Source organism: Colletes latitarsis, chromosome 2, assembly GCF_051014445.1.
Source record: "Colletes latitarsis isolate SP2378_abdomen chromosome 2, iyColLati1, whole genome shotgun sequence".
Taxonomy (NCBI): domain Eukaryota; kingdom Metazoa; phylum Arthropoda; class Insecta; order Hymenoptera; family Colletidae; genus Colletes; species Colletes latitarsis.
Window position 1 is genome coordinate 22,016,253 of NC_135135.1, and position 23,295 is coordinate 22,039,547.

The window sequence follows — 23,295 nt, forward strand, 5'->3', positions numbered from 1 at the left end:
TAACGATAAACCGCTATCTATTATAACCGCCGGCGCAATTTTCCCGGCAAACAATGAGGGAAATGGACCCCGGCCGTCGAACGGGGTCGGCTTTGAGTAACGTTCCTTGCCCCCGATGGCGTGCAACGTCCTTCCAATTGGCCGCCAGAGCCGTAGGTCGCCTAATCGACGCGAACGAGTCTCGCGTTACAACAGCAACATTATCTTGACCGTGAGCGATTATTTTCGAAACGATTCCGCGATAGAGATCGAACGGTGGGAAGATATTTTATTTTAAATTTAATTTACACTTCAATAATTTTATCGATATCGCCGACGGTGTGATTACCTTTATGGAAAAGTAATCTTTATAAATCGGTCAGAGAGGTAACAGTCCAATTCACGTTTTTTATTTAATATTTTCCAATATATTCGCATTAATATTGGGATAACGCTGTTTATGGTCGCTCTCGCAACTTCCGCGATAAATTGCTTCCCCCGGTTTCATTTTCTGTTAAACAGTCATCGTAATCCTTCGTTAATTCCGCGGCAGTTTTCCGCAACTTTTTACGCAGTTGTGCACAGGTATTATCCGCCGTCCGTGTCGCTCCGATTTTGTAACGTCTCTTTTCGTTCTCCCCTCGCTTTATTTATCTTCCGTGTACGGAATGGGCTCTACCCGTACGGCGAACGATCGAACAAATAAAATGGCAGCGTCGGTCACCGGTGAGCAACGTGGCGCGAACGGAAGGGCCAGGACATCGTCGCGATTGGGGTCGATTTATGTTACACGTTCCGATGTTCGGTTTGCAGGGGCCTAGTCATCGAGTTATCTCTCTACGGTACTGTTGGATTCCAATGAAACTGACAACACTTTATTTAAGAAGAGAACTCGTGCAGATGTTAGGTCGACTGAATACTAAACTCTTTCTGGTCTGTTTCTCGGTATTGCAGGCGTTTATACGCTATTGCTGGAAATAGGCAGAGATAGGGACGATAAGGTAGTAAGGTTTAGGAATCGTGACTAGGATGTTTGGATGAGTAATGGTCGTGTTGGTCATCCAACAGTACATTGTATACCGTTCTTCTTTCCATCAACCGTATGTTGGAAATTCCGACACCTTCCCCCTAAGCAGTAGGCGAGCAAATCCCAGTAACGAGCGCCAAGCCCGGTCATAAACCACCCCCGAAGGCCCTGGGACTTTCCGCGACACATCGTGCAGAGTACAGCGATAGAATAAAAGCATTGTTGTATTTTTTAAAGCGTTTCTTCCACGTATTTGTCGCGCATGGAATTTGAGCGAATGTAAATCGACCTTTGGACGAAAGTGGAGCAAGCATAGGTAAGAATAGGCGTGCGAGAGGCGAAAGCATAGTGCTGTGGAACATAGTCCATCGGCTGGTAGAACACTGAGAACGATGGGTTAGTTAGGAGGGTCGGTGCGCGTGGTTTGGCTAGGTCGGTCGCAGCCGTGGCCGGTGTAGCTCCGATGTAATGCGATTTGCAAGCGTTATCGCGGCCCTAACGCGCGCGATCCGACCTAACACGGATTTCCATAAACACGCTGACACCGGGTATTGTTTTCGCCGCGCGGGACCAGCCCGCGTCCCTTTATTAGCCCCGCGCACTTAATTATCTTCCAATGAGCGTCCTCGTTGCCGCGTGTTCCCACGGGCGGCCCTCGACCAAACCCTCCCCTCAACCCCCAGCCACCCCTCGATGTTATCTTCGACAGCTGTCCGCGAGATTCCCGGAGAAACGTCGGAGCTGCTACCCCCGGATAGTCACACGAGTTTCACCCTCGGAATAACGCTCTCCGCGACGCTCCGTATCCTTCAATCTCCGTACGCCATTATTGCGGGCGAACCGGAAGTTTGACGCGTTATACGTCACCAGGTGACTCGTGCCGAGTTCCCCGCGTTGGCAAACGAGCCACTCGTGGAATCCCAAATGCGACAGAGGTTTTACTCGATGGAATTTAAAGAAAATAAACTTTTACAATGGAAAATAGAATAAAAATTTCACGCTGGAACTTCCGTTGTGGTCACAGTGACTCATTCCGTAATTTCTAGTAAAAATTCTGACAAATTTACTGTAGTTCTCTATAAGAGAATGAATACATTTCTTTGGCAGAATACAGTATAACGTTTGTGTCGAGTATGTAATTTCTGAGTTGATACGAGCGAATGAAGAATTAGGGAAAGGTCTCAGCGTCCATGAAACGAATGAACAAAGCGTAGAAAGCGTAATATTACGATGAATACAAGAGGATGTCGCGAAGAGGATACAAATTGAGCGATAGATCGAGTGGATGTTTACGTTTGCATATTGGGTGCTGGAGACGATGAGTGAATGGATTCTAAGAATGCAGCGGATTTCTGGGCGCATGGAAACACGTGACGCGAGTGTGCTATTGCACGCACGAGAGCTTAAAAGTGGAATGCGATCGGGAAAGCCGGATTCGAAACAAGTATGTCAAACACGCGGCCTATCCGGCGAGATTTCATTGTTTGTCTTCACCGTCATGCTTCTGCTTTTATTATAAGCAATTCTATCGCCACTTTCCATATTTAGGAATATTTTCTAAGGATGTCAGGGATGGTTACAGACGTGTGGTCTGATTCAATAGTTCTGGGCAGTTTAAACTTGACGATGTAAACTATATTATTTAATGTTACGATACACTATTTGACACAAAGTATATTAGAGACTTTTCTCGAACAAAGTTCGATGCAGAGTGTTTCTCAACTCCTATTTAGGGATCATAAACAAAAGAGTCACACAGGGGACACTTCGATATGCATTTGATCTTAAATTAAAAAATTTCAAACCATACTAAAAAAATTATATTTAGTTACAGGGGTCAATTGCAAGCATTTTTGATGAATAGATGGACACTCGAAATCCTACGCATTTTCGAGAAAAAAAATTCATTACTGAAAATATGATGTATGACCAAAAATGTTGCCTAGAAATTTCATGCGTAACTTTAAAACGTCATAACTTCTGAACGGATTGAAGGATTTTAATGTTTAAAAAGGCAAACTACGCGTATTTTGATTGAGAATATGTACGAATCGCAAAAATATTCGAAAAGTTGCTCCTTGACCCCGTAAAATGCCAAAAAACCCCATAAAAGTGGTTCAATTTTCAAACGACCATAACTCCTACAATAGTAAAGATATCTCATTGAAATTTTTTTCTGAGGCAGAACCCAAGGATATCTACAAAAAAGTATTGGACAACTTTTCTGTAGAGTGTCAAACAAATTTATTAAAAATGAAAATTAAATTTTTAAGAAAAATCGACAGGGGGTAGGTGCTTAAATTCTTCGGCGAAAAAAAAAGTTTCAAATCGTTCTGCAAAAATTATTTTCGATTGCAGGGTTCAATTACAATCATTTTTGGTCATTACACATACCCCCGAAATCCTACCCACTTCTGAGAAAAAAATTCGAGAAAGTAAAATTTTTCGACGAGAAAAAAAAAGTTTCAAATCGTTTTGGAAAAATTATGTTCGATTGCAGGGGTCAATTACAATAATTTTTGGTCATTACACATACCCCCGAAATCCTACTCACTTCTGAGAAAAAAATTCGAGAAAGTAAAATTTTTCGACGGGAAAAAAAAAGTTTCAAATCGTTTTGGAAAAATTATTTTCGATCGCAGGGGTCAATTACAATCATTTTTGGTCAATAGACATACCCTCGAAATCCTACCCACTTCTGAGAAAAAAATTCGAGAAAGTAAAATTTTTCGACGGGAAAAAAAAAGTTTCAAATCGTTTTGGAAAAATTCTGTTCAGTTGCGAGGGTCAATTACAATCATTTTTGGTGAACAGACATATCCCCGAAATCTCGCGCATTTTCGAGAAAAAAATTCATTACTTTCGGAACTTTAAACGTTAATAACTTTTTAACGAAGCCTCCATCAACAAATTGATATTCTTGATTTTCGTCTTATTATCTCCTCCAGAATCTCCCATTAAAATTTTTCCCAGGGTTGGTCGAACACCCTGTATACGCTAATATACAGTTCTCACAATTTATACCATTGTTCATTATAAGTCACGAAAATATCAGGTGATTTCGTAAATCTTTGGGGTCGTAACGAGCGAATATGGCGGGGAAAAATGTGTAAGGGAAGAACGGGGGCAGGTCCATAGAGCGGAGGAATCGGTGTTTATCGGCGAATCGAGTCCCGGGGTGTCGTAATACTAAAAAAAAAAAAAAGCGGTCCGGTTGAAACCGATACAATTCTGTCGGAGTATTTCAGCCGGAACAAGGGGCAGAGCCGAAAAGAGGGCGAGGTGGCGGCCGGAGGGGTGGGGTTTTACGTTGGAATAATTTATCGTTGGAGAGCCTTTATCGGGGAAACGGGCGAATTGACGCGAAAAGCAGCAGCGATTTGCGGCGGCGGCTCGGCTGGTCGGGCTCCTCCCAATTCGGGCGCAAAATTTCGGGCACGATGCCCGATCGCGCGGGGCTGATCTCGCGAACGTATCGACGGCGGTCGCCGGGGTCGAAGGGCAAAGGGAGGGGTCGGCTCGCCCCGAACAGGATAGAGAGTGCACCGGACCGGCTATCGTTTCGGCGAATTTTCGAATTTTCCGGCGAAATTCGAGCGAATTCGACAGAGCGCGCGAGCCCGGAGCGCTAGCGGCAGCGGTCGACCGAAATTTATGCGAAGTGTAAATAGTTTACGCGGTCCTCTCGCAGCTTAATAGGGCCGAGGCTGGCCAGAGTGTTTCCGCTGACAGCGAACGGGGGATCGCTGGCAAGATGAAATTGATATCGGTCCCGGCCAGGCGAAGAAATTTCCCTCGCTTTTCTTTCCAACCACCGCTTCCATTCGCACCCACGCATCGGTATATTCCTCTTTATTAAAAATCGGAGTACTATTCGTAGAGTGGAACTCGAAGCGTTCGTATTGGAAATGGGTGGTGGAGTAAAAGACAATTTGTTCGATATAACTTTTAACTAAGCTTTATTGGAAACACTTGGAAGGCACGTCTGCATGGTTGAAAGAAACATTCAGAATGAAAAATTCGTCCCGTACCCTTTTGTTTAAACAAGCCAAGGAAGGGGCACGGCTGCACCCTCTTGACTTGTATCTCAAACCCCGAAACGCGATGGTTTTTGTCAAGGAAAGAAAACTTTCTCTTTTGGAAGAGAAAAACCAACAGTTCGTGTTACTGTCATGAAACGAGACGGTGGTCGAAGAGTCAGGATAAACGATGAAATGTAGGAATAGAGAAAAGGAATAGCTCAGAAGTTTTGCGATCGTTGTCATTACCGTTATTATTATTCTTGTGAATAAGCATTGCATGCATGTATTTTCAATGAAAATTTGTATCCATTGGTGCAGTCCCCTCCCTTGGAAAGGTCAGAACTGAGGACATTCGTTTATCGCTAGATTTACGGAAGCCGTCAATTTGACGGATGTCAGATTCCATATTTAAAATTGCAGAGCGCGTAAATATTATTTTTTAACAACTTATGTTGAATTTGATTGATGCAATAGCATAAATACATATTCTAATTAAAAGAAAAATCGTATTTTAAGGTAATCGTCAACATGAAAGTTGTCAACAAACATACGTGCGATCAATGCCCCTAAAATTTAGTGTTATTGCACCCCCTGAGTGTCTCGTTTTCTCTTCCAAGCCTCAAGCTAAGCAGAAACATGAACTTGAAGTGACCTTTTTGCTTTCTCATATCAGACCCTGAACTTCCATCTTTTGCTAACGACCCTACAATATCATCGAGAAAAGGACTTTGTAATGTTTTGTATGAAGAGCGTCGACCGTCGATATGCGCGTGAACTCGTATCCCGTAAAGATCGCGCGAAGGGAAGCTGTAAAAAGTCGCAGAAACGATTAAACTCGGGCCAGCAAGGAAGTCGATAGCTCGGTGGAAGTTCGCGACGCGTAGGAGTGTTCGCGCGTTGTTTTAACTACGGTCGGATCGGCGTGGGGCGCGGTTGCGTAGAGTGTTGAGCGTGGCGCGAGTTAGGCAGATCCAATCGTCAGTTAATTGCTTAGCCGCGCGGCCCGCAATATCGTCGGGATTGGATTATAAAGTTTTCCATTTGGAATTAATTGCGCGGCGGCACCTGTGCCGGCGGAGTTCCCGCTCGTAATCTTTCTTCGGAGGGGAGGGAGGGGGCGGCCGCTTCTTGCGTCGACAGGTTTCCGTCGCGCGACGCTTTAACCGCGACGACCCACGGACAGGTAAACTTTAATAACGCACGGTTTATCGATCGTTTCCCGCGTACGGACGCACGGAATAACTCACTTTCGTTTCGCTGACGGTTCGATCCGCTCGCAGGAGGAACCTACGCCTCTGCCCTCTTCCGATCAAATCGCTATGATAAAATAGCAATCATCCCGAGCTATACGAGGAAAAGTCATTTCCTCCGTCCACAATTCGCGTTTCGCTCGCGAGTCCATAGGCTTTCCAATTCTCTCGTCATTTGCATACCGATCGAATCGCGGGAATATTCTGAAAAGAGGCGACTACGCTGGCGCGACGATCACACGTACTAGCTCGTTTCACAGAAATTTTAAAATCCGATCTCGCGAGTTCAAATAATCTTTCGTCGGGTAATTGCGAATCACGGATTCACGACTCTCGGCTACCCAACGTAGCCCCATCGCCCGTCGATCTCTGTCCAGACAACGCTACTTATTACTAACGATCATCGATCATATTTCGGGCCTGAGGAAACAGCACCAAGTTTCTTTACTTGTTTACCTGCATATTTATCTTCGACGATGTTGGATGACCAATAGGCCAAACATCGATAAGTCATCGTCTGTTAGTCACTAGGTCTAAGGGTCCTCCGCCCCTATTATTGCTAAGACATATACAGGGTGATCGGCCACCCCAGGGAAAGATTTTAATAGAGGATTCTAGAGGCCAAAATAAGACGAAAATCAAGAATACCAATATGTTGATGGAGGCTTCGTTAAAAAGTTATTAACAGTTACATTCAAAAATTTTAAATCGTTCTGGAAAAATTATTTTCGTTTGCGGGGGTCAATTACAATCATTTTTGGTCATTACATATATCCCCGAAATCCTACCCACTTTCTAGAAAAAAATTCAAGAAGGTGTGGAATTTCTCGACGGAAAAATAAAATTTCAAATCGTTTTGGAAAAAATATTGTTAGCTGAGGGGGTCAATTACAATCATTTTTGGTCATTACATATATCCCCGAAATCCTACCCACTTTCTAGAAAAAAATTCAAGAAGGTGTGGAATTTCTCGACGGAAAAATAAAATTTCAAATCGTTTTGGAAAAAATATTGTTAGCTGAGGGGGTCAATTACAATCATTTTTGGTCATTACATATATCCCCGAAATCCTACCCACTTTCTAGAAAAAAATTCAAGAAGGTGTGGAATTTCTCGACGGGGGAAAAAATTTTCAAATCGTTTTGGAAAAAATATTGTTAGCTGTGGGGGTCAATTACAATCATTTTTAGTCATTACACATACCCCCGAAATCCTACCCACTTTCTAGAAAAAAATTCAAGAAGGTGTGGAATTTCTCGACGGGGGAAAAAATTTTCAAATCGTTTTGGAAAAAATATTGTTAGCTGTGGGGGTCAATTACAATCATTTTTAGTCATTACACATACCCCCGAAATCCTACCCACTTTCTAGAAAAAAATTCAAGAAGGTGTGTAATTTCTCGACGGAAAAATAAAATTTCAAATCGTTTTGGAAAAAATATTGTTAGCTGAGGGGGTCAATTGCAATCATTTTTGGTCATTACATATATCCCCGAAATCCTACCCACTTTCTAGAAAAAAATTCAAGAAGGTGTGGAATTTCTCGACGGAAAAATAAAATTTCAAATCGTTTTGGAAAAAATATTGTTAGCTGAGGGGGTCAATTACAATCATTTTTGGTCATTACACATACCCCCGAAATCCTACCACTTTCTAGAAAAAAATTCAAGAAGGTGTGTAATTTCTCGACGGAAAAATAAAATTTCAAATCGTTTTGGAAAAAATATTGTTAGCTGAGGGGGTCAATTACAATCATGTTTGGTCATTACATATATCCCCGAAATCCTACTCACTTTCTAGAAAAAAATTCAAGAAGGTGTGGAATTTCTCGACGGGGGAAAAAATTTTCAAATCGTTTTGGAAAAAATATTGTTAGCTGAGGGGGTCAATTACAATCATGTTTGGTCATTACACATACCCCCGAAATCTTGCGCATCTTCGAGAAAAAAATTCTGTACGAGCGGAACTTTAAACGTTAATAACTTTTTAACGAAGCCTCCATCAACAAATTGGTATTCTTGATTTTCGTCTTATTTTGGCCTCTAGAATCCCCCGTTAAAATTTTTCCCAAAGGTGGCCGAACACCCTGTATAAAAAGACACAAATGATGCCGAGTTCTCGATTCCTACCTACGTATCATAAACAAATGAGTCATGATTCCATCAATGATTCCATTATCGACACCAACGATAACGTTTAATAAACATTTGTTTACCATACTAACAGAGTTTTGTATCGTAGACATAACAAAACAAAATTTAGGAATGCTGTTACATATTAGAAGGGATCTCGCGAAGAAGGAATCGCATTCTCGGTTATGGTGCAATTTATTTTGTTCGAATTGGATCGTGTAGCGTCTCGGGAGGGATGCTAGAAATTAGTGGAACGTGTGTTCGACCGAAAGGGGGACCGATCACCGGGATAAGGGAAGAAAAAGGCGAGGGAGTTTATGTTAGGAACGATTCTTTCCTCGCAACCGAACTTTCCGCCGGCGATTAAGCGTCGAGAGGCCGATCGACGCGGAACGAGAAAAGAGGAGACGGAAAAACTCGAGGGAAGAGGATCCTCCGGGCGTTCCCGGTCGATCGCCTCTTCGTACACGGCCCCCGCCTCTTGTTACAGAAGTTTTAAGCCGGTCGCATGGTCGTTACGTGCGCCCGCTTACCCCCATCGAGAAAAGTAAAACGCGATTCCTACCGATTCCGTGACTCCGTCGGGAACTTAACAATTTCTCCGCGCGCGCGCTCCTCTCGATTGCACGCTGTTCTCGAAACTACGCTCGTTCCTCCATAGATCTCGGAACAACTCACGACGAGTTTCGCCTCGAGAATCATTAGCAATTGGCCCGTCCGCGAGGAAGAAAAGAGTCATCGTACGGATGCTCGTTGGACGTACAACGAGTCACGATCCACGGCCGAGAACGATCCATCATTCTTCCGTGCTCGTTCCCGGGTGCAGCAGGTGTTCAGGTGAGACGGGTTGCTTGCTAGACGCGAACGAACACGGCACGTGTCCAGGAAACGGAAACAGGTATCGTCCTGGCGAGTCCCCGCCCCTCCCGCGACTGCTTATTTCCCAGCGTCGCGGCTGATCCTTGGAAACTGACCGTTCATGATGCCCTCGTCGTCGATTCTCGCGTCTGCCTCGGACGACACCGAGTCGGTCGTTAATCTTACCCGGGTCCTGCTCCTTCTCCGAAGACGTACAACGCCCGCTAAAGAACGAGCTTTACCGAGGGAACTCGACAGCCCGACGACTTCATCCCGATTTTCCTAAACTTTACCGCCGCACTCTTCCGCCTTACGTTCGCTGGAAGTCCAGATTGATTCGTTTCTTTTATAGTTACGATATTAATGAGCTACGATTCTTGCAACGCCGAGAAGGGTACAATTTTAAGATATTAAAAAAATGCCTTTAGCTATGGGTTTGCGAGCAAGACAGAAAAAAGACATAGCGTCTTCTTTCCTTGTTTATAAGTTTGAGAAAATACATCTGCATTAGTAAAATATCGACGTTGTCGTTGGAATCCGGGTTCACCCCTGCAACTAAACATAATTTTTCCAAGACGATTCGAAAGTCTTTTTTTCACCCAAAACTTTCAGCACTTACTCGAATTTTTTTCTCGAAAATGGGTAGGATTTCGGGGGTATGTCTATTCACCAAAAATGATTGTAATTGACCCCCGTAATCACAAATAATTTTTCCAGAACGATTTGGAATTTTTGAATTTAATTGTTAACTTTTTAACGAAGCCTCCATCGACAAATTGGTATTCTCGATTTTCATCTTATTTTGGCCCCTAGAATTCCCCATTAAAATTTTTCCCAGGGGTAGCCGCGAACACCCTGTATACTTTCTGTCAAATTATCGTAATATTAAATAACATAGTTGATACAATTAAGTTTAATACCGAGTATCCGAGTCTGACCACACGCCTGTATTTTCACTTGAATTCTCGCGACTCCGTTTTGCAGATCAGGCTTCCGCTAATGAAAATTTCGCGCCCCGGAGATCGAAGACCGAAAGGAAGTTCGGTTTTCCTTTTTCACCGTTGCAATTAGTGTCTTCGATCAAAAAGTAAACGCGGCGAGGCGGTCGATCGATCACAAAAGCGCGAAGGAAACGGCTGGCAGCGGCGCTCGGTCTTCCGTGTAAAGTCTTTCTCTTAGGACGTGTTAACTTTATCATCGCCCGTATCTTTTTCCTTTCCATTAACCGCCCGCGACGCGCGCGTCGGAGTCGTAACTGGGGGGGGAGGGGACCTGCCGATTTTTCCTCGAGGCGCGTGCTATCGGGAATTGTTCGCCGCGACGTGGAAATTTATCGCGCAAAACGACGAGAGATTTCCACCGGTGATCGATTCCCTGATAATTCCCGACTGACTGCGAGCATCGCGAGAAAAACACCGGCTGTCGATACACCCGAGCTATTCCTCGCCGTTAAAACAACAACGGAAGTTCTCGAGAAACGAACGGAACGATATGTTCTATGTTAAGTTTCGTAATTTATCCGGCGAGCCTGGCCTGTATTTTTTCGGAACGTTTCCATCTCCGACTGGCAAGCAAAGCTGGTGGAATTTATGGCGTGCACGGGGGAAGAAAGCACAGTCCCGGATTAAGAAGAATGTGCTGCTAGGGGTAAGTAGATTGTGGATAGCGCGGAGCAATTTTTCGTTACGAAGCCCGACTTTAACGCCCCACCTAATACGACTCGCGTGAAAGGTATTTTTTTTCCAGCGCGAAACAGAGACTTTTACCACCCCCCCGAGTTCAGGGAAGAGGAAATTCGCCTTACCGAAGTGTATTTGCTCCGCTCTTAACACTAGGTTTACGGTACGCGTCAATTCGACGCATTTAGATTCTAAACTTAACCCTTTGCACTCCGTTGACATGGTTGTTTTGCTGCCTCGGCGCCCTTAAAACAGTTAGGCAAGCAAAATAGTCTGTGCTTGTCTTATAGTGTTTATGATACGTTTATTATGCTTACATTGTAACAAGAGTAAAAAGTGCTCTATTTAAGTTTATTTCGTTACATTCATAACGTTATAACCCTTCGTGTAATGAAGATGGAAGGCGAAAATTTTGACGATAGTTGTGAAATAAGTGATGTGGAAGATGAACTCGATTTTGCGTTGCTTGCCGACGATTTAAGTCAAATAGAATTAGAAGATCATTTAGAGACAGATAGTGACGATAGTGACGTAATAGTAGTTAGAAAAAAAAGAAGAATTGCAATTATTGAATCAGATTTAGAGGACGAAGATACACCATCTGTAGACGTCGATGTATGGAGTAATATTACGGGAAGCGACATTCCTTTGGAAAAAATCAATTTTTCAACAGGAAATAGAATACCAGGGCCACAAGTTTTCAACATCGAGGAACCATTACAATTTTTTAAACTGTATTTCACGGAAGAGTTAGTGAACGAAATAGTGTCAGAAACAAATAGTTACGCCAAGAACAAATTGAAAAATAAAACTCTTTCCAAAGATTCTATATGGCATACATGGCGCGACACAAATAAGGAGGAATTTTGGGCCTTTATCGGTGTAATTTTGAATATGGGAACTGTGGTTTTGCCAAATGTTCAAGATTATTGGTCTATTAGTGCAAATACCAAAATACCATTTTTTTCTGATGTGTTCGCTAGAAGCAGATTTAACCAATTATTTTGGATGTTACATTTAAAAACAGTTAATCAGCAACAAACAGACATCAGAACACGGATTCAACGGGTCAGTAATTTTATGGAATATATCAATTAAAAATTTGCGGAATATTTTGTACCAGGACAAGATATATGTGTCGACGAATCGGTAATAAAATTCAAAGGTAAAATTAGTTTTATAACCTACAATCCAAATGAGCCTACAAAATGGGGCATACGCATATACGTTTTGGCTGACTCAGAAACTGGGTATATGTACAGTATTCTCCCATATTATGGTAGTATTACCTCCGATAATCTTATAAAACCTCAATTGCCTGTCAGTACTAGAATTCCATTGCACCTGTATAACAATTTATTGTCGAACGTACCAGATGCACAAGGTTACCATATGTATACAGATAGGTATTACACTAGCATTGTTCTGGCGGAAGAATTATTACAAATGAAATGCCATCTAACAGGTACAATAAAAATCAATCGCAAGGGCATACCTGATCCAATAAAGAAACCCAAATTCGGTGAAAATAAATCGATCGCTTACAAAAAGGGAAGAACGATGATATTGTCTTGGAAAGATAAAAGGGTGGTTACGCTGATAAGCACCAGTGATAGCGCTGAATTCATTACAAAAACCAGATTTGTAAGAGGAGGTGAACAACAAAATATGGAGAAGCCAAAAATTGTTGTTAACTACACGGCTTCAATGGGCGGTGTTGATCGCGCTGATCAATACGTATCATTATATTGTTTTCTAAGAAAATCTCTTAAGTGGTGGAGGAAGATGTTCTTTTGGGGAATGGAGATGTCTGCAATAAATGCATACATTTTATATAAGTGTGTAAAAAAAAGCAAGAACGAAAGACCACTGTCCCATTTGAAGTTCGTCAAGAGATTAGTCGATCAACTTGTAGGTGAATTCCGCGAAGATCGATCAAGACCTTCCACTTCAGCAACCGAAACAAGACTGGACAAAAAACTGCACATATTGCGAAAAGGCAAGAAAAGAGATTGTATTGTTTGTTCTAATAGACAGGAAAAAGGACAAAGACGCGAAACTTCGGAATACTGTGATACTTGTCCCGGTAAACCGCGAATGCATATGGGCAATTGTTTCGAAAGATATCACACTTTAAGAAATTTCAAGTCCTAAAATTTACGTTTTTCTTTTATAATATAAGTTAGAATATGTTTTGTTTATAAAATAGCTAAGAAATAAAAATTTTGTTTCATTGAAACGACTCTATTTTTCTTCTACATCATAAGTATGTACTTGGAACTAATATAGTGCTGGAGTGCAAAGGGTTAACGTTACAGGACTCGTAAATATTATTTGTTAGCAATTTATATTGAATTGAATCGATGTATACTCTAGTTAAAAGAAAAACTGCATTTCAATGCAACTGTCAACATAGTGTCCGTAAACCTAGCGTTAATACCCTCCTAAATTAACGTCGATTCGAAACCACGACGGATAACGGGATTATTTATTTCCGGGCACGCATATTTTGCCAGCCCTCGTCCCGCAAGTATTGTGTGTCTCCCCCGGTCCGTAGTATCCGCAAACAAAAGTACTATCAGATTCTCCGGTTGCAGCAGACATTCTATCGCGTTCTCTGCGAGCACCCGACACCACAATCTCCGTCAAGGGCCGCGCGACGTCGCCGACGAGTATCGTTTCCATCCCCCTAAACCACCGAACATATTTACCTCGAGCGGTAGCTCGTTACATAAACCGGGTATAACGAAGGTTCTCGAAAGACCCGGGCCGCAACGAGGGTCGAATCCCGTGGTTGCGCGAAAGGCAAAATTGGCGGAAGATACGAGAGGGCCCGGGAAGGAGTTGCAACTCGACGCCGCGGGTATTCTTCGGTAACGAGCACTTCCGTGGCGCCGGATAATCGGATTTGAAACTGTTACGAATGGTCTCTAAGAAAACAATGATCTCCACCCCCTCGCCCCTACCGTCCTTGTTCCCTCGTTCGATAGAAAACTCGATCCGGCGATATCTCCGGGACGGACGAAAGTCCGGCTTATTGCGGAAACGGGGAAAAAGAACGAGTCCCGGCTGGAAAAGCTTCTTAAAGTAACCGTTACGAACGATCAGACTAATCGACGACGAATCGTTCGGGAATTCACCGGTTCGAATTCGAGCCAAGGAATCGGAGAAAGCACAACGATGCACGTAAGAGGAACTGTAAGTCCAACGTTAGTTTTTGGATGTTCTGCGTTGAAAGTCGGAAAGTGAGAGATTTAATCGTCAGAGGACTATGTCCAACGAGCGTGTAATCGTTAATGGCGGATTACCGCCACCGTCGAAAGAGAATGCGGTAACGCTTATTACGTAGAAGCGAAGAACGCGTTCGACGGCTATCGTATTATTTCCATCGCGTGATTTCGCTGTCAAAGAACTCGAACGAGAACTCTGGTACCCTTTGACGGGAAGCTACGGAAGGACTTACGTGCCCGGTTAATCCGCGACATGTATGCACGCCTCGCGGAACGGATTCCCGCGTGACGGGAAAACTAGGCCGAGGAAATTAAAGAGCCGATGGGACTTTGACGATCCGATTTATCTCCCCTCTATGACGAATAGAATTCTGAATATCGGATTACCTTCGTTGCGCAGCACCGCGAAATCCTCGACTAATTGTAAGTCGAACCCATCCGATGCAATCTGTCGGATTACCAATCACATTCTTCCGAAAATCGAAGGGGAGCAATGATTTATCGTTTGTTGGAAAATCGATCGCTCGAGATACTCCTCGACGAAATCGAAGCAACGATAGAAATGTCTTTGGTAGATCGGGTATAATAATAAGAATTGAGAAGTTATTCGTAATGTAAACAAAATTTAAACGCAATTGTATCGAAGAAAGCTGCACACTAGCGAGATAAATACCTGCGATGGGAGTTTCGTAGAATGTACCTGTCGATTCGACCGTGGAAAATTTCAGCGACTTACCTGAAACGGAAAGCAAACATCGAGTTAGCGGCAAGGAACAATTTCGGTGTCGGTGATTTCGTCGGACTGCCAATATCGTCACGCGGCTTATTGCCGTTCGCGGAACAAACGCGTCGCGGCGGGTGCTAATAAGGCAATTTTCAAGCCCACCCGCGAGACGCATCGATCTCGCGCGTCCTGTAAATCACCGACCGCGACATAAATTAAAACCGAAGTAAAAGGACCAACGGCGGGGAAAAAGAAGAGCAGAGACCGACGCGTTCCGAGATACCGAACGACTAATTAATTCTCGGCGTACAATTCCACTTCGAAACGACAGAATTAATCTGCCCGTGCCCACAGTTACGAGTGGAGGGGCTGTGGAGAGGAGGGGGCCACCGAACGCGCCGCGGAAAGTCGCAGGTGCGGCGATTTCATTTCTGAAACAAGAGAAACGACGATTCGTGACGCGATAGGGGGAGAGAGAAGGACGAAAGGCGAACGCGTCGCTTGGTCGGGCGGTGTCTGTAACGGACACGTATCCGCCAGTAGTGTTTTTAATTAGCAATTAGCAATCTAACACATTAATTTCCGGCTCGTCTGTTGCGGCGTTCCGTCGGCCAGCCGGTAAATGCAAATAGGTGCGCACACGGCAGCGATGCGGTGGTGCACGGGCCAATTGATTGAATTGACTCCGCGCGATTCGCCTCTGTGCGCTTCTACCTACCATCTGCGGCTGTTCGCGCGGCGTTTGGCCCCCCCCCCCCCCGTTTGTCCGCGTGTGCACGCACGACTCGTGCGGTTCGCGAAGTCTACGGCCACGGTACTTCCAACGAATTTACCGCGGTACGAACCGTAGAAACCCGCTGGACGAAGCTGCTCGAAACCGGACGATTCACGCTACGAAAATTACGCGAAAACTGAACAGATACAAGTTCCTATCCAAAATTAAACCGGCTAGTTGGTGCAATGGGAGGGGGGATGATTCTACGTGTAAAAGCCAGTCGAAAGGAAGGAATAACATTTTTTCGTTGGAGGCTTAGTTTTGGAGATAATTGAATTTGATACGTCTGACCAGGTATCTGGTTTTCCACTTATACAGGTATAATAGTATTACAAGCATGTCTCATGAATTCTAGGTGTAGGAGTAAGTCGAAAAGAAGGAGTAACATTTTTCCTTTTGAGGCTTTGTTTTGGAGATAATTGAATTTGAAGATTTTTGATACGTCTGACCAGGTATCTGGTTTTCTACTTATACAGATACCCTAGCCTAATAGTATTGCAAGCGTGCCTGATAAATTCTAAGTACAGAAATAAGTCGAAAAGAAGGAATAATATTTTTTCGTTGGAGGCTTCGTTTTGGAGATAATTAAATTCGAAAAATTTTGATACGTCTGATCAGGTATCTGATTTTCTACTTATACAAGTTCGGTATAATAGTGTTGCAAGCGTGCCTCATGAATTCTAGGTACAGAAATAAGTCGAAAAGAAGGAATAACATTTTTTCCTTCGGGGCTTCGTTTTGGAGATAATTGAATTTGAAGAATTTTGATACGTCTGACCAGGTATCTGGTTTTCTACTTATACAAATTCGGTATAATAGTATTGCAAGCGTGTCTCATGAATTCTAGGTACAGAAATAAGTCGAAAAGAAGGAATAACATTTTTCCTTTTGAGGCTTTGTTTTGGAGATAATTGAATTTGAAGATTTTTGATACGTTTGACCAGGTATCTGGTTTTCTACTTATGCAAGTACGGTATAATAGTATTGCAAGCGTGTCTCACGAATTTTAGGTACAAAAATAAGTCGAAAAGAAGGAATAACATTTTTTCCTTGGGGGCTTAGTTTTACAGATAATTGAATTTGAAGAATTTTGATACGTCTGATCAGGTATCTGGTTTTCTACTTATACAGGTTCGACATAATAGTATTGCAAGCGTGCCTGATAAATTGTAGGTACAGAAATAAGTCGAAAAGAAGGAATAACACTTTTTCCTTGGGGGCTTAGTTTTAGAGATAATTGAATTTGAAGATTTCTGATACGTCTGATCAGGTGTCTGGTTTTCTACTTATACAAGTTCGGTATAATAGTATTACAAGCGTGCCTCATGGAATCTAGGTACAGAAATAAGTCGAAAAGAAGGAATAACACTTTTTCGTTGGAGGCTTTGGTTTGGAGATACTTGAATTTGAAGATTTCTGATACGTCTGACCAAGTATCTGGTTTTCTACTTATACAGGTTCGGTATAATAGTATTGCAAGCGTGCCTGATAAATTCTAGGTACAGAAATAAGTCGAAAAGAAGGAATAATATTTTTTCGTTTGGGGCTTCGTTTTGGAAATAATTGAATTTGAAGATTTCTGATACGTCTGACCAAGTATCTGGTTTTCTACTTATACAGGTACGGTATAATAGTGTTGCAAGCGTGTCTGATAAATTCTAGGTACAGAAATAAGTCGAAAAGAAGGAATAACATTTTTCCTTTTGAGGCTTTGTTTTGGAGATAATTGAATTTGAAGATTTTTGGTACGTCTGACCAGGTATCTGGTTTTCTACTTATACAAGTTCGGTATAATAGTATTACAAGCGTGTCTCATGAATCTAGGTACAGAAATAAGTCGAAAAGAAGGAACAACACTTTTTCGTTGAAGGCTTAGTTTTAGAGATAATTGGATTTGAAGATTTTTGATACGTCTTACCAGGTATCTGGTTTTCTACTTATGCAAGTACGGTATAATAGTATTGCAAGCATGCCTGATAAATTCTGGGTACAGAAATAAGTCGAAAAGAAGGAATAATATTTTTCCTTTTGAGGCTTCGTTTTGGAAATAATTGAATTTGAGAAACATTGACGCGTCTGACCATCGATCTGTTTTTCTACTTCCACCGATACCAAAATTGTACTGCATGCGTGTCTCATAAATTATACGAGTAGAATACAAGTCGAAAGGAAGGAACATATTTTCGTACGAGTCTGTCTGACCAATGCTCTGTTTTTCTACTTACACCGATAATCAAATAGTATTGCCAGCCCCATAAATTTCCATAGGAAAAAGTCAATAGTAATCGTAAAGATAACACGCGAGGTACATTCTGCGCGGAATAAGCGACATTCGTACCCTCTGGGAGTATCGGTGAACCCGTGGTTACGAAGGAAAAATACCAATCCCGTGCAGAGAGCGCGAAATTTACGAATTTCCCTCTCGTTAACACGCGTAGCCGGAGTTCGGGGGCGCGGGCTAGGATGGCGAACGGGGGAGACAGAGGCGAGAACAAGGGAAATAAAGGATACGGGATCGGGGTAGGGGCGCATGATGAAGACAAAAGAGGGGTTGAAGCGAGGTCGACTATCGGACTGTGCAACGACCGTGTCGCTGGCAGTTTCCCGTTTGCGGGGTACTTTGTGGCGCGATTCGAATACCCGGGCATTTATTAGGTGCCTGTTAGTCCGAATCCGCGTTACACCGACGAGATGAGAATCCGATCGATCGATGGTATTCCGAGCCGCTGACTCTTTTGACTTCCAACCGGAATAAAAGAGAAACAAACCGTAGTAGGGGAATTATCGTTGTTGGAGGGCAAACCGGAAGGGAGAAGGAATTAACGGCAGGGACGCTCGCGATCGATCGATCCCGAAAAGAAGGACGAGCCGGATAAAACGATTTGAATTCCCGCCGAGCCGAAATGCTATTTCCGACGCCGCGAAAGGTATCGGAAGTCTTGAGCAAGAGCGAGAGAGAGAGAGAGGAGTCCTCCAGGGGCTTGTACGCTCGAAATCTTTAGAACGCTTTGGCGGCTCCTGGAACTTTGAAATAAGACACGAAACCAGGGAATACTGCTGACGAGCGTTCCCGCTCGAATATTGATAACACGGAATGGCTCATATTTTTGCGAGTTCACGGACCCGTCGTCTTATTTGCATCGGGATTTGCATAGAATCGTTTCCTATCTCGCGATTCCTCGAAATCGGGCCTCGAAGAACGGGAAACTTTTAACGGACGGTTGGAACGATTGTTAACCAAATTGGAGAACCGATCGAGGAGACTATCGCAGCGCTGTTAATTCAGAGACTACTTGCCGCACAATGAAACTGCTCTGCCACTGAAATTAATCAAAGTCCAAGTTCCGCGCGATGACGACCGAGCTGCACGGAAACTGTATATTTAGCGGAAACTCGATATTTCCGATACTCGAATGCATTATTCGAGAGCAATATGACTACGAACAATACCCGGCTCTTACAGTCCGAAATTAATATAAAAAATTAGGTCGAGCACCCTAATTCCACGTCGCCGGGAATCGCACGGAAAATTCGAAACGAGAGATCGCACCGATCACGGATTCAACGTCGCGTAGGACGCTGTGACGCGTGTCTCTTCCGCGCGGCGATTAAAAGTACAAAGAAAAAAGCATAATCGGCGATCCTCCGCTAAAGCGACGCTTTTAATTGCGTCCGTGGAACGAGCGGCTCGCGTTCTCGTTTTGTTTGTACCGCCAACTGCGGACTCCGACCCGCCATCGCGTCGCACCTCACGTGCCAGCGCTCGTAAGCCCGAGATTTATGCCCGGGAATTATAAATTATTTCTTGCTGGAAAAGATTTCGGGGTGAACGCGAACGAAGATTACCGGACGGTTTAAATCCAGGGCACACGCGACGGGATCGTCGGCCACCGCGCTCGTCGAACTTCGATTATCAAATATTTCATAGAAAATATTTACAATTTCCTTTCATTTTCTTCGAGTGAAAGGCATCGATTAGTTTTCTCAACATCTAGCGAATTGATACACTTCAAATTTCACACCTGAACTAGAGATTTAAGAAATTATTTATCTTTACAGTCAAAGATTTCTTAAATAAATTCGAAATCCCCAAGTTTCTATGGACTGAAAAATATTTCAATTTTCTTTCATTTTCTTCGAGTGAAAGGCATCGATTATTTTTCTCAACATCTAACAAGTTGATACACTTCAAATTTGACGCCTGAACTAGAGATTCAAGAGATTATTTATTTTTACAGTCAAAGAGTTCTTAAATAAATTCGAAATCCCCAAGTTTCTATGGCCTGGAGAATATTTCAATTTCGTTTCATTTTCTTCAATTAAAAGGTATCGATTATTTTTCTCAACATCTAACAAGTTGATGCACCTCAAATTTTACGCCTGAACTAGAGATTCAAGAGATTATTTATCTTTACAGTCAAAGAGTTCTTAAATAAATTCGAAATCCCCAAGTTTCTATGGACTGAAAAATATTTCAATTTTCTTTCATTTTCTTCGAGTGAAAGGCATCGATTATTTTTCTCAACATCTAACAAGTTGATACACTTCAAATTTGACGCCTGAACTAGAGATTCAAGAGATTATTTATTTTTACAGTCAAAGAGTTCTTAAATAAATTCGAAATCCCCAAGTTTCTATGGACCAGAAAATATTTCAAATTCCTTTCATTTTCTTCGAGTGAAAGGCATCGATTATTTTTCTCAACATCTAGCGAATTGATACACTTCAAATTTGACGCCTGAACTAGAGATTTAACACTAGATTTACGGGCATTGATAGCACGTATAGTTATTGATACCTCTCATGTTGACGATTACCTTAAAATACGATTTTTCTTTTAATTAGAATATGTATTTATGCCATTGCATCAATCAAATTCAACATAAGTTGTTAAAAAATAATATTTACGAGTTCTGCAATTTTAAATATGGAATCTGACATCCGTCAAACTGACGGTTCCCGTAAATCTAATGTTAAAAAATTAGAAATTCTTAAGTTTCTATGGACTGGAAAATATTTCAATTTCGTTTCATTTTCTTCAATTAAAAGGTATCGATTATTTTTCTCAACATCTAACAAGTTGATACACTTCAAATTTGACCCCTGAACTAGAGATTCAAGAGATTATTTATTTTTACAGTCAAAGAGTTTTTAAATAAATTCGAAATCCCCAAGTTTCTATGGACCAGAAAATATTTCAAATTCCTTTCATTTTCTTCGAGTGAAAGGCATCGATTATTTTTCTCAACATCTAGCGAGTTGATGCACCTCAAATTTTACGCCTGAACTAGAGATTTAAGAAATTGTTTATTTTTACAGTCAAAGATTTCTGAAATAAATTCGAAATCCCCAAGTTTCCATGGACTGAAAAATATTTCAATTTCGTTTCATTTTCTTCAATTAAAAGGTATCGATTATTTTTCTCAACTTCTAACAAGTTGATACACTTCAAATTTGACGCCTGAACTAGAGATTCAAGAAATTATTTATTTTTACAAAGATTTCTTAAATAAATTCGAAATCCACAAGTTTCTATGGACTGGAAAATATTTCAATTTCGTTTCATTTTCTTCGAGTGAAAGACATTGACTATTTTTCTCAACATTTTGCAAGTTGATACACTTCAAATTTCACGCCTGAACTAGAGATTCAAGAAATTGTTTATTTTTACAGTCAAAGATTTCTTAAATAAATTCGAAATCCCCAAGTTTCTATGGACTGGAAAATATCTCAATTTCGTTTCATTTTCTTCGAGTGAAAGGCATCGATTAGTTTTCTCAACATCTAGCGAGTTGATACACTTCAAATTTGACGCCTGAACTAGAGATTCAAGAAATTGTTTATTTTTACAGTCAAAGATTTCTTAAATAAATTCGAAATCCCCAAGTTTCTATGGACTGGAAAATATTTCAATTTCGTTTCATTTTCTTCAATTAAAAGGTATCGATTATTTTTCTCAACTTCTAACAAGTTGATACACTTCAAATTTGACGCCTGAACTAGAGATTCAAGAAATTATTTATTTTTCCAAAAATTTCTGAAATAATATTCGAAATCCCCAAGTTTCTATGGACTGGAAAATATTTCAATTTTGTTTCATTTTCTTCAATTAAAAGGTATCGATTATTTTTCTCAACTTCTAACAAGTTGATACACTTCAAATTTGACGCCTGAACTAGAGATTCAAGAAATTATTTATTTTTACAAAAATTTCTGAAATAATATTCGAAATCCCCAAGTTTCTATGGACTGTAAAATATTTCAATTTCGTTTCATTTTCTTCGAGTGAAAGGCATCGATTATTTTTCTCAACATCTGGCTAGTTGATACACCTCAAATTTTACGCCTGTACTAGAGATTTAAGAAATTATTTACCTTTACAGTTAAAGATTTCTTAAATAAATTCGAAATCCCCAAGTTTCTATGGACTGGAAAATATTTCAATTTTGTTTCATTTTCTTCGAGTGAAAGGCATCGATTGTATTTCTCAACATCTAGCGAGTTGATACACTTCAAATTTGACGCCTGAACTAGAGATTCAAGAAATTATTTATCTTTACAGTCAAAGATTTCTGAAATAAATTCGAAATCCCCAAGTTTCTATGCACTGGAAAATATATCTATTTCGTTTCATTTTCTTCGAGTGAAAGGCGTCGATTATTTTTCTCAACATCTAGCGAGTTGATACACTTCAAATTTGACGCCTGGACTAGAGATTCAAGAAATTATTTATTTTTACAAAAATTTCTTAAATAAATTCGAAATCCCCAAGTTTCCATGGACTGGAAAATATTTCAATTTCGTTTCATTTTCTTCGAGTGAAAGACATTGACTATTTTTCTCAACATCTTGCAAGTTGATACACTTCAAATTTGACCCCTGAACTAGAGATTCAAGAAATTATTTATTTTTACAAAAATTTCTGAAATAAATTCGAAATCCCCAAGTTTCTATGGCCTGGAAAATATTTCAATTTCGACGTGATACCAGTCATCTAAAAATGATCAGTTCGCCGAGGAATGATCCTATAATAACCAGCACGCGAGTGTATTTTCAGGAAGCCCACGGAATCGAAGTTAACACCCCGGGGGTTAGGAAAGGTTCGGTATCTGTTACAGGGATCGTTTCCAAGCGATTGGAACGATAATTCTCTCCGATCACGATCGCCCGAAACGGCGATTTTACGAAATTTCACGCCAGTCTGCGCCTTCACTTTTTCGCGATTATTCAACTCGCCCCATTGGTCGACCGCGACTGATAATTCTAGCCCGATAATTGTCCCGGCGATTATTCGTCGCGTTCGATCGCGCGACAACGATAACCCTTCCCGAATATTTCCAAAATATAGAACGATAATTAATTCGCGGGGATTATCCGATCGAGACGCGTATCGGTATTAACACGGTCGGTCGACGTTTGTAATCGGTGCTGGATGTCATTGTACAAGCTCTGTACCCGCGCCAAAGAAACGACCCCCGTTACAATTTCGACCCCTTAAAAATATTCATCCAATAAAATTAAACTCCCAAAAGAAATGCTATTTTAGGACCTTACACCATTTCATCGAAATCGAACGTTCGGAATATCCTTGCTAATTATGTAAAATCAACGTCCGCGCTT

General features: G+C 41.7%; 1 protein-coding gene across 4 annotated transcripts in view; it reads right to left on the reverse strand.

The window, feature by feature from the left end:
- Nucleotides 1-23,295, reverse strand: part of Syn1 (Syntrophin-like 1) — a 467,877-nt gene that overhangs the window by 160,984 nt on the left and 283,598 nt on the right. The window lies entirely within an intron of this gene.